Source organism: Symsagittifera roscoffensis, chromosome 2, assembly GCF_963678635.1.
Source record: "Symsagittifera roscoffensis chromosome 2, txSymRosc1.1, whole genome shotgun sequence".
NCBI lineage: Eukaryota > Metazoa > Xenacoelomorpha > Acoela > Convolutidae > Symsagittifera > Symsagittifera roscoffensis.
In genome coordinates, this window is record NC_087063.1 from 85,431,313 (window position 1) to 85,442,659 (window position 11,347).

Consider the following 11,347-nt stretch of genomic DNA (forward strand, 5'->3'; position numbering starts at 1 on the left):
AGGAAGTGAATGGAGCGCAAGGCAAAATATATACGCTGAAACTCCAAGATGCCAACTCAATTTTTTACTAAGTTCAAGAAAACAACCTGAAACATTTTTAGACCCCAATAAATTGCCCTTAAACTCACGAAATCAAAATCAACGCCAGCACCGTTTACACAATCCAAATCCTTCATCTGTTACTAGCTGTAAAGCCATTTTGGGAACGGTAGCCGAGCTCCTAATTCAAACTATTCAACTTAATTTCAGTTCATGATCAAGTTTTTCGAGCATTGAGTGAAAAAGTAAAAAGTTAACGATCTAAAAAAAATCGGAATAGATCGTGGCGCACCGTGGCTGATTTTTAACACATGCATGATACAACAATTTGAGTGTTAAGGCATTAACCAAAACACTGAAAACAAGTAACAAGTACCTGTTAACGGAAAAGAAGACGATCGGAGAAAGCTGTTGCGCAGTCAAATGATAACGTGTTTATGATTACGTGTTTAAGAATGATTACGTGTTTATGATTACGTGTTTAAGAAAACGAGCTGCAAAATAAAAGTAGTAGTGACGTAACTCCATTTTCCAATCCTTTTTTGTCCTTTATTAAGGAAAATTTGGCAAAAAAAACAATGAGAGCATATCACTCCGAAAGCGCCCGTATATTTGGAGAAATAACACAAAAAACAACAAACCAATAGCAGCCAAAAAACGATCTTCTTATGCACTTAAACTTTAAACTCACGGTTGCGCGATTATTATCCTAGCTACACACGTGCACACAAACATAGTTATTTCTTTATCAAATGTAACGATCAGAAAAACTGTATATCGTTTTGAATCCGATAAAAACATTTCTATCTCTATTACATATCACTAGGCTTTCTAAAGGAAGTTAAAATTTACAACAATATGTACCTGGAATTCTGATGTTCCACTAACGTGCCTAGACGAAAACGGTGGATCCTATATGTTTTGCTTTCAATGAGCAAAAACCTTTCTGGATTTCATAGGGCAACTATCTGAAGGATAAAGAAGTTCGAAGAAGTGAATTGAGCACCAGGCAACTCATATAACCAGAAAATCTTGAGCTCATATCACTCTATGGCCTGTAAACTCCTGTAAAATAGCTCATGAACAAAAACAAAGATCCAATAGCAGCCAAAAGAACCCATATTGATACGCACTTAAAATTAAAACATAGTCATGCGATTAATATCCACACACACATGCGCACACACTCAAACAAGCACACGCAAACTTCTTTCTTCTGTCATTATAAATGAAGCTGAGAATAAACTTTTGAATCCGATGAAAACTTCTCGATCCCTATTAGAGGTCAATGGGCTTTCTGAAACTATTTGACAAAAATTCTTGAATGTGCATGGATCTTTGATGTTCCGCTGATTTGCCTGGATACATACCGCGAATCCTAGGTCTTTTGTTTCCGCGAAGCAAAACTGTTTCTGGATCTCTTTGTGCACCTATCCGAATCAGGAGGAGCTTCGAGGAAGTGAATGGAGCACCAAAATTTTTCATAACCAGAAATCTAAGATTCTCACTCACTTTTGACTAAGTTTTAGAAGAAAAAACCCCGGAAGAAAAATATTAGAACCAAAAAAACCCACAATAAAACATTTGAATCAACCGGCACCATTTACTCACAATACTTTATCTTTAACTAGCAGTATAGCCAGTTTGGACACTCTAACTGGACACTCTAAATAAGGTTAGATTTGGAGCTTCAAACCACTTGTGATACAACAAAAAAAGGCACGGCAGCTAGCTCAAACAGAAGGACGCAATCTGAGACGATAAAAATGTTAGAAAAATTAATTATTCAACATTTGTCTTGAATGCGAGTCAATTTAAGGAAAAAAACTGAAAAACACAATTTCGAGCGTTAAATAAGCATTGAAAACAACAGTTATTAAGCGGATACTCAGCAAGCAAAACTTGGGTAGACGACAGTAGAGTAAAAAAAAAACCAAAACTGAGCCATAAAACATTTTGAGCCCCCCCCCCCCACCTACCCTTCCGTAAGCACAAAAGCAATTTAAAAAAACTAAAAATAACAGTTGATTTACAACCAACAATGATAAATCAAGGAAACGGCCACTTAAAAGGCAGACATTCTCAAAAAAAATCTGTTGAGACATTCTGTTCTGCTCCTATCAGAACAACTGAGCTAACTGATTCAACTGATTCTGTTAAACTAGTTGTTTACCCTAAAAACGTGTATATTCCAGTTTGATAACGCTTGCTAATCGCAAGTAAAACGAAGAATTCGAACGTTATGTTATTATTGTTGAAAAAACAACTTGAAAATAAAAATAGGAAAACCAATAGGAAATGTAATCAGTTTTTTAAAGAGTTCCAAGTGGGGTTGAAATTGTGCATTCAAAAATTTTAATTTGGGGCCAAAACTTAACGATCTCTGAATAAGATCGGAAATTTATAGGAAAGAAAATATTAAGTAAATAAGCCGACAGAACTAAAGCCCAAAGCCAATTAGCTGAAATTCAACAAAAGTAATTCCGCAAATTCGTATGGGATAAAAATACATGCACTGCCCAAATAGTATCCACAGAATCCATATATGCGCTGAAATCAAGGTGATATACACAGTTCAAAAATTAAACCGAAAGCGTAACCAAAAACCGAAAAATTAAAATACCGTTATATCGATGTTAAAAGCGCAATATCGATGTTTTATCACTATACATACAACTAGATTTATCGAAATGAATGAAGATAATTTAGATAAAAAAACCATCCCAGACATTAGAATGCAAAATTAGCATCGGAACAACGCTTACCACGCGGTAACAAAACAAAAAATACCTCAACAGAAACCCTTTATGCCGAAACAAAAAATTATTTGAAAAAAACTCTTCTCCCCTCAGAACACATACGCACTCAAAAACTTTTTTCGGCCATCAAACAACGCAATAAGCGACCACTGAATCGATTTTAAAAAACAAAACCGGTTAAGCCGAACAAAAGACAAAAAAATGAAAAACGAAATTTTAAATCGAATTGGTGAAATTACAACCAATGTAAAAACTCGATTCGGCCAGGTTTTTGAAAACGCTAAGACACTTAAATTAACTACAGTGAAAATTGTTTACAGCAAAATTAAACAATTCTTAGGTCTGGCAATTGAGACGACAAAACATAAGCAGACAAATAATAGGCCCAAGTTTTTTTTGAACCGTAATATTTACCGTTTGAAAAAAAAAAACAGATTCGACCCCAAGACTTTTGCCTTCCGAGGCGTATTTGTAACCTGCAGAATAAGTGTACAGGAGAAGCGAAGAAATTTAAACTCATTATGAACCAAGTCAAGGTACCACCAGGAGTCGATGAGTCCTGTGAACAAAGTTAATTACGGGAAAAAAGTCTAGTAACCGATTGCAAAACCCTTGCTTATTGCAAGGGTAATAAAATTTTTATGAAATTTCTCTACTGTCACTGGATCACGGATGTTTCGCAACAATGCTTGCATAAAAGCGCGGATCTCATATATTTTTTGCTTTCGCTAAGCAAAAACTGTGTCTTTATCATATCATTGCCGGTAAATATTTCCGACAACAAGTAAACATGCACAGTGAAAGAGCATGAGCATCTTTATTTATTTATGCAGAGCTAATAGCTATATGTCGAGCTAAATTCAGTAGTAACAAAACATGGAAGTATTTTTGTATGAATCCACTCACGAATAAAAGCACAACTTTGTTTTAAGTTCAATTGAAAATTGGCAATCTGGAGGGGCTTTAACTTCTTATCTACTAGGCTGGTGCTATACAGGGGAAGACCTCAAAACCTTTCGTTTTTTTTGTTCGGCTATTTGAACTACGCAAAACTTTGAGGATAGGAATAGAGCACCAGGTAGTTGATATAACCAGAAAATCCAAGATGCTTTCTTTATCGACTGAATTCTCGAAGAAAATAATCCCGCAAAACAAATCCTAGAATCCAAAAACTCGTGAAAAAACACTTTGAATTAACCCAAGCAATTTACATCAATCCAAACAGGGGCGGATCTAGGATTTTATCGAGGGTGGGGCGGGTTTTCATTGATTTTTCGAGCTCTCCCAATGCACTGAAGGACCTTGTTTTGGCTAAATTTTCTGCGCCACAGGCAAAGTTTTAAAAAAACAGGCCAGAAAAGGCGTTTTTAGGCAATTTTTTGGAAAATTTTGACCAAAAAAAATTGCGTTTTTCGGCGCGCGCTCTCCCTCAAAATTAGTATATATTGGCGCCAAAGGCGCCTTTAGAAAATTTTTAGGGTCCGTCGCCAAAAATGGATGGATATCTCAACATAGTATAAAAGGAGAACCCTTTGGGTCGGCAGGGGATTGCCCCCAACCCCCCCTAAATCGGGCCCTGAATCCAAATATTCAATCTGCTACTAGTTGTATAGCCATTTTGGTCTCGGCACCTGAACTTAAATTACCCATGTGAATGTTTCTTTCAAAATCAAATCTTTTGAGCCTTGTGTGAAAAAGTAAACAATTGAGTGAAAAATGTTCATTGAGCGAAAAAGTAAAAAAGAAGACAGCTTCATTTTATTCCTCTTAATGCCGATTTATGACATTTCATCATCTCCACAACACATCCAAGGCAACAAATCCATGGCATCTCCAGCACCTCCATGTCTCTCAGTCAACCACCCCCCCCCCATGATTCCACATAGACACATAATTTGATACATCAGCAAGCGTAGTGGTTTCCTAATTAACAGTGTGTTGCAAATTTACTGACCTGAAGTTAATTCATTTGAGCCTTTCTTCTTTTGTCACATCAGCAAAACCTAGTCGAAAAAATTGGTCGGCTGCCTAAGAAGCACTTATTGGTAAAACCTTGCCTTGAACTCGCGCTGAGTTCGTCAGATCGTGCATAAATTTCGGCTCCAATATTGGCACCACGTGAAATTTCCACCGGCAAAAAAAAACACGAAACAGCCTTGAGTAACGAAAAAGAGCTTCGCTCTACTAAACAACTGTTTGGATTGTGGTAATGAACAAGATGATCAGCCAATCATATATCTTCCCCAATTCGCAGGAACAAATTTTTTTACAGAGGCGAAGCTGAATTTCTCCGAAACATTTGCAATACATCGCAACCAAAGCATGACACGCTAGCCAAAAGAAAAATTAGACTTAAATTTCAGATGTTTGCATCGAATGAAGTTCAATTTAACGCAATAATGTCGAGAAGGGCAACTGCTAGCAGTGAATTAGCATAAAAACAAAATTATTGAATCCGTTATTACGCCGACAATTTTCTGAGACGTCAACTTAGCCTGAAAAAACGAGTCATAAAAAATGTTCCAATTTCAAAACATTTTTAAGTTTTCAAGTGTCGTATAACTCGGAGCACACACGTAACAATTTTTCGCCGTTCACAGGACACAATATGATCCGAATAAGCCGAAGCCTCAAAAATCGAATAAATAGTTCAAACAAAAGACATGAGGAAAACTTAAAAAAACTCGAGTTGGTTTACAACCAGCATAAAAATAATTTTTGAATATAAAGGAAACTATAAAGTGAGATATGTCCAAACTAAATCTATGAAGTCACTCTGTTAGGCTCCTAAATTTTAATACACTGCAATTGAATCAAATGTTAACGCAATGCAATCAGTGAGGCAGTTCAACAATGCCGACGTACAACAGTGCAAAAATCAAAATCTTGTTCAACAGTTCCGAAAATTATTTTGAATACAGTTTTTACACATCCCATATCACTGACGGAAAAATATAATCAAATAGACGAAAGTTGAAACACAGAGGCGAAGCGGAGATTCGGGCCACTTGCGAAACGACACAAACAAAAAACATAAGTTGAAAAACAGTTTTAAATGTTGAAAAACCTAAATGAACCAAAATTTTCGTATGTCTCGATAAAAACACAATTAAGCTGGAGGTACGTGTTTGGTATTGAATGAATTTACCATACTGATGCGGCACGAAAAACGTGATGTCAAAAATGGGACTTCGCCCAAAACCTTAGTAAAATAAGTGGGAAGAGTAAAAAAAAATTTGAAATGAGTTTTCCCAGGGAGATAACATTTCTCTAACAAAAATGAAGGAGTCCCCACGTCTGCAGGAACTATTATCGCAATCGGTTCTTTCAATTGATCTTTTCATCTCAGATTTGATTGTGTAAATTTTAGGAAAATCCAAAAAAAAATCTAAAAAAAACGGTCAAAAGACTTTCCGGATTTCTCAATTGAACACAATCTGAAAATTGGCACGGTAGTTTTTGCGTAAAGTCAAAGTTTCCAAAAAACGGTCAAAGTTTCAAATGTTGACGCGTTTGAAGGTCAAAACTTTTTTCTTTGACAAACTAGGTATAGCGAATTATTAGAGTAGGCTTTCAAAAAACTGATGTATCGATTAAAGCTATAAAATCAGATTTGGCAGGATAGTTAGCGAAAAAGTCCAAAAAGCAGCCAACAAACCAAAAGATTGACATTTTCGAGAATCATGGCTTTTTGTGTGACGAGATAGAGCGCAGCCACTTATGCAGAGATGATTTATGCAACCTGTTAGTTCGATTGAACTCAAAACCTCAAATTTGAGAGGGTAGTTCAAGAAAAAACAAAAATTTCACCAAAATAAAAAACGGTCTAAAGTTCAAAATTTTGGCTTTTCCGATGGCCATAACTTTTGGTGTCCAAAAAATTTCGGCGTAGTCGCATAAACAACTGATCTTCCCAGAAACCGTTCTTAAAAATGGAACCAAAATCTCAGATATGGCCGCGTAGTTTTGGAGAACAGTCGAAAAGATCCACATTACGGTCAAAAATCAAAAACTCGACTTTTCCGAGGACCCTAACTTTGTGTTTGAAACATTTGTGAAAAATAAGCCAAAACGTTTTTAGGACCAGTATTTTTTTAGTGAAATAAACAGAGCCGCTGATGCAGGGAGCTTTCCAAAACAATTTTTTTCAATGAAACCAAAAACTCTGATTTCAGCGGTAGTTTTCGAGAAACCAAAAAAAAACTTAAATCAAATATTCCATCACAGAGAAGAGTACGCAGGCACACAGGAGAGTAGGCAATCTTTCAATGGGTACCCCTTTTTTGAAAATCAGTAGAAGTTTCTCAGATAAACTAAAATTTTCCCAATAAATTTTGAAATAATTTTCCTTAACAAAAAATAAATTTCAACAAACTCATTGTTAAGCATACAACCAACTTGAAAAGTGCGGCGGGGAGTGTTAAAACTGTGTTTCCATTGAAACAACCCAAAATTATGTCATTGAACCGATGAAAAAGAAGCCAAAAAAATTTAAGGACCAGTATTTTTTTAGTGAAACAAAAAAAGGAAACACGAAGATAAGTAAAAACACAAATTGTAGTAAATCAAACAAAAAAGCAACATAAAAAAATATGCGCAGCAAAGAAAAACGATTCCAAGATGTAACAACTAAGACGAGAACAGATAAGCAAACAAATATTTGGCAGACAATTTTATTTGAAACAGAATATTTCCTATTTGAAAAAAAAAACAAGTTATAGTCAGATTCGAAGCCAGGGCCTTTGCCGTCCCAAGCATATTCGCTACCTCCAAGCTAAACTGGTAAACTGGCCGTGAATGCATAGAAATTGGAATTCTTCCTGAATAATGATACAGTTGATTCTGTTAAACAAGTTGTTAACCCGAAAAAAGTTTATACTCCGGTTGGATAACGCTTGCTAATCACAAGCGTGAAGAGAAAATGGCCATTTTATTTAATGTCGCTTCTATACAAAAGATCTGCAAGAGTTGCGTTATAATGTTGTTCTGCACAAGCAACTATCTCTGCAACTTGTCAAATTTTATTCGCTCCAAAGCAAAACAGTATTCCTGCAAAACTGCCAACAATTCACGAAAAGTCAACTACCCAAAATATGATAATTTTTTGAGACTATTGAACACATTTTCAGTTCTTCATCACTGTTGAACCCCCCCCCCCCCCAATCACGTAAAAGACTTATATAGGACGAAACAAAAACAACAAAAAGCTCTAACTTAATGGAGTCAGATGCATATTAGTATGAGATTTGAAATTTCAAAAAGTAGGGAACATTCTTAAGTTCCTGAAAACGGCTTCGGTCTTATGGTAACTTTCATATGTTTATAGATGTTTGATCCAGCTGACAAAGCTCGAGAACTCTCTGAAATAGTGCTAATTGATCTTAAAATAAACGCACAAACGAATCATATTGACAAGCTTTTCACCCTTTATTGACGGAAATGTTTCAACTCTTTAGCTATAGAATTTGATTAACAACAATGTTGCGCATAATTCTTAGCAAGTTTAGGAGTCAACTATTAATATAGATTGCTAGTTTGAAAACGTTCTTAACTTAAAAATGTATTTTACATTTACTGAACATATTTTTCACAATATGCTATTTTCTGATCAGGTAATTTTATTTGCGGGTTGCGGATCTGGTTTGCCCGTTTTCGGATTGCTGCTACATCGATTTATTGACCCATCAGCGACAAAAGTACTGTTTAAAAATTGTATGTTACACAAAGAAAGTTGATAAAGTCTGGCTTTGGCACTGCATGTCTCAACAAGCTCCCACTCTTCGTAGATAAATAAATCATTCTGTGCATTAAAAAAAATAATTTTTGAAGATCATGCCGCTAGATCTCGGCTGAACTTCTGTTTCAAAAAAATTAAACCAAGATTTGATGAGTTGTCATCAAAAATGCTTTGAAGATTGTCGACTATCTGAAAAAAACCATGCAAAATTGCCAGTAAACAAGCAGTTTTAAAAAGTTCTCACTTCTTTTCACTTCCAGCTTTGTCCATTCGAAAGTTCAAATCAGACTTAAAAGTGCAGTTGGGAGATTTTTTGATGTTTATTGTTGTATATAACTAAAGTTTTACAAATGGATTACGATAAATTTTGAGTTCGTTTCAGCTTCCGGAAAATGTCAGCAGTGTAATCGACGAAAAGCAATCAATTCTTCCTGAAGCAGATTTACCATCATGGAAAAAATTTGTTTCCTATTGCCAAATGAAAAATTTGCTGTCGCAAGTTTATTTATTGTTCCGACCATTTGAAAAATGGGGAGGAACTTTGTATTCGGGTGTGTTTTACTTTTCTTTTTATTTTGCTTTCCACGTAATATCAGCCGCCACAAATAATCATCAGAGAGAATTGAGTGAATTATCATATTAAAGCTCTTACAGTCGTGATTCAAACGACTTGAAACCATTCCAAAAAATTGCCAGTGTCCAGAAAAACCGGTTTGAAATTTCTGGTTTTTCGTCTTAATTCGAGCGAATAAAGCGAGCGAGCAGACTTACAATAGCATTTCTAGTGGCTTAAAATACTGTTATTTAAAAAGTCAAAAATTAGTTATACTCAAGTAAAGTTAGATTTTTTGAGCTTTTAGCGCCTTTTTGGAATCAAAAACTTCGAAAATTCAAACTGCTGCAAAATCAAGTTTTTGAAATTGTTTTTTTTTCTTTAGCTTTTCTAGTCATTTTTATTCAAACATTGTTTTTCAAGGTCCTTGTTCCACTATGACTGTCGAATAAGCCAAATATAAAATTTTTCGTTCAGCTCCTTTTATCACACCACGCCACAAAAAAATGACATTACTTTTTTTACACAGGCGAAGCGGAGAATCGCACCACTTACGATACAATAGAATCATAAAAACAAAGAAAACAAAACGTTGAAAAAGACTAGTTTAACGAAAATTCGTACAACTCGATGAAGGAGATCTAGGCTCCAGCTAAAGCTTGATGTACCTGTTTGAAAATTTTTTAATTTGTTTTACTGATGCGGTACGAAATGCACAATTTCAAAAAATGAACTTTGCCCAAAACCTTTATTGTTTATCTACTAAATCAAAAGAGAAGGGTGAAAATTAGACATTTCGGAATTGTCCCAAAAGCATAACATTTCCTTTACATAAAAAAGTAACCGCTTCTGCAGGAAAAATCGAGCAACCACTTCTTTCGATTGAGTTTTTCATCTCAGATTTGATAGAAGTTTTTATAAAGTTTCTAAAAAACTATTCAAGTTCAAAAACTTGACTTTCCGAAATCCGTAACTACTTTCAGCTTAAAGCAGGTCGTGGCTGGTACAGTAAAGAAAATTCCTAACAACGAGTTTCTCGATTGAACACTTAGTCTGATGATTGGCACGACAATTTCGAATAAACCACAAAACATCCAAAAAACGGACAAAGTTTCAAAACTTTCACTTGTTTGAAGGCTAGAAATCTTATCAAAAGAAACTGGGCCTAGCGAACTTACAAAGGTAAGCTTCCAGCAATCTGTTCAAGCGATTAAATCTATGATACCAGATTTGGCAGGGTAGTTATCGAGAAAAGTCCAAAAAACGGCCAACAAATCAGATACTTGACATTTGCTAGAATCATAGCTTTTTGTTTCAAAAAAATTGGTCGAAGCCGTTTATGTAGAAGAGTTCCGCCCAGGCTGTTATTTGATCGGACCCAAAAACCCACGTTTGGCAGGGTAGTTGTCGAGAACGGTCGAAAGGTTTCAAAAAACGTTGAAAAATCACCATTATGATTTTTCTGAAGGCTATAATTTCCTGTGTCAACAAAATGGGCCTAGAGTTGGTATGTTAGTTTTTGAGAAAAAAAAACAAAATCAAAAATATCGGTCGAATACTCACCCATAGACTTTTTCGAAGTCTGCAGACAAAGTGGTAAAACAGAAAGAGACCAGTGGAGTATATAGGCACAAAAGGGTGTTAGCGGTCCTTCTATGGATACCTTTTTTTGAAAATCTGTTAAAGGGTTTTTGAGGAAAAAAAAATAATTTTTTTTTTGCAAAAGTGATAAAATAATTTTTTTTCCACAGCGTCTCAAAAAAAAATAAAAACCCAATCCCGAAAATTTTCATTATACTTAATTTTATCGAACAGGAACTCTAGGAAAACATGCCAAGCAAGACATCTGGGCTCTTTTTCCTTCCCCCCCCCCCCACCCCCACCTCAATCAATCATGAATTTTATGGTCTAATGAGTGGTGTTACGAAGTTAATTTATGAAGATCAAATATGTTTTTCATGGCCTAATTAGTCTGCATGGCAATTTTCATGACAATCGGACAAAGTGAAAAGTAACTTCAAATATAAAAATTTGCAGGTGGAGGGAAAGGAAAAAGAGCCGACATCTGAAATTTAAATTATAAGCTGAACAATTTTACTAAGCGGAAACAAGGCCGACAATCTGTGAGCAGACACCAGTTGAGCCGAAAAAAGCTTACTTTGTAGTAACTGATTCCCTAAAAAAACTGACTGCCTTGAAACTACTTTGTATCAACACCACCCACTAAGTAGTTAATAGTAACTTAGTACCCACTCAGCT

General features: G+C 35.4%; 1 protein-coding gene across 1 annotated transcript in view; it reads left to right on the forward strand.

Annotated features, from left to right (window-relative positions):
- Window positions 1-11,347, forward strand: part of LOC134840728 (uncharacterized) — a 486,809-nt gene that overhangs the window by 257,166 nt on the left and 218,296 nt on the right. The gene's annotated exons all lie outside the window — the stretch shown is intronic.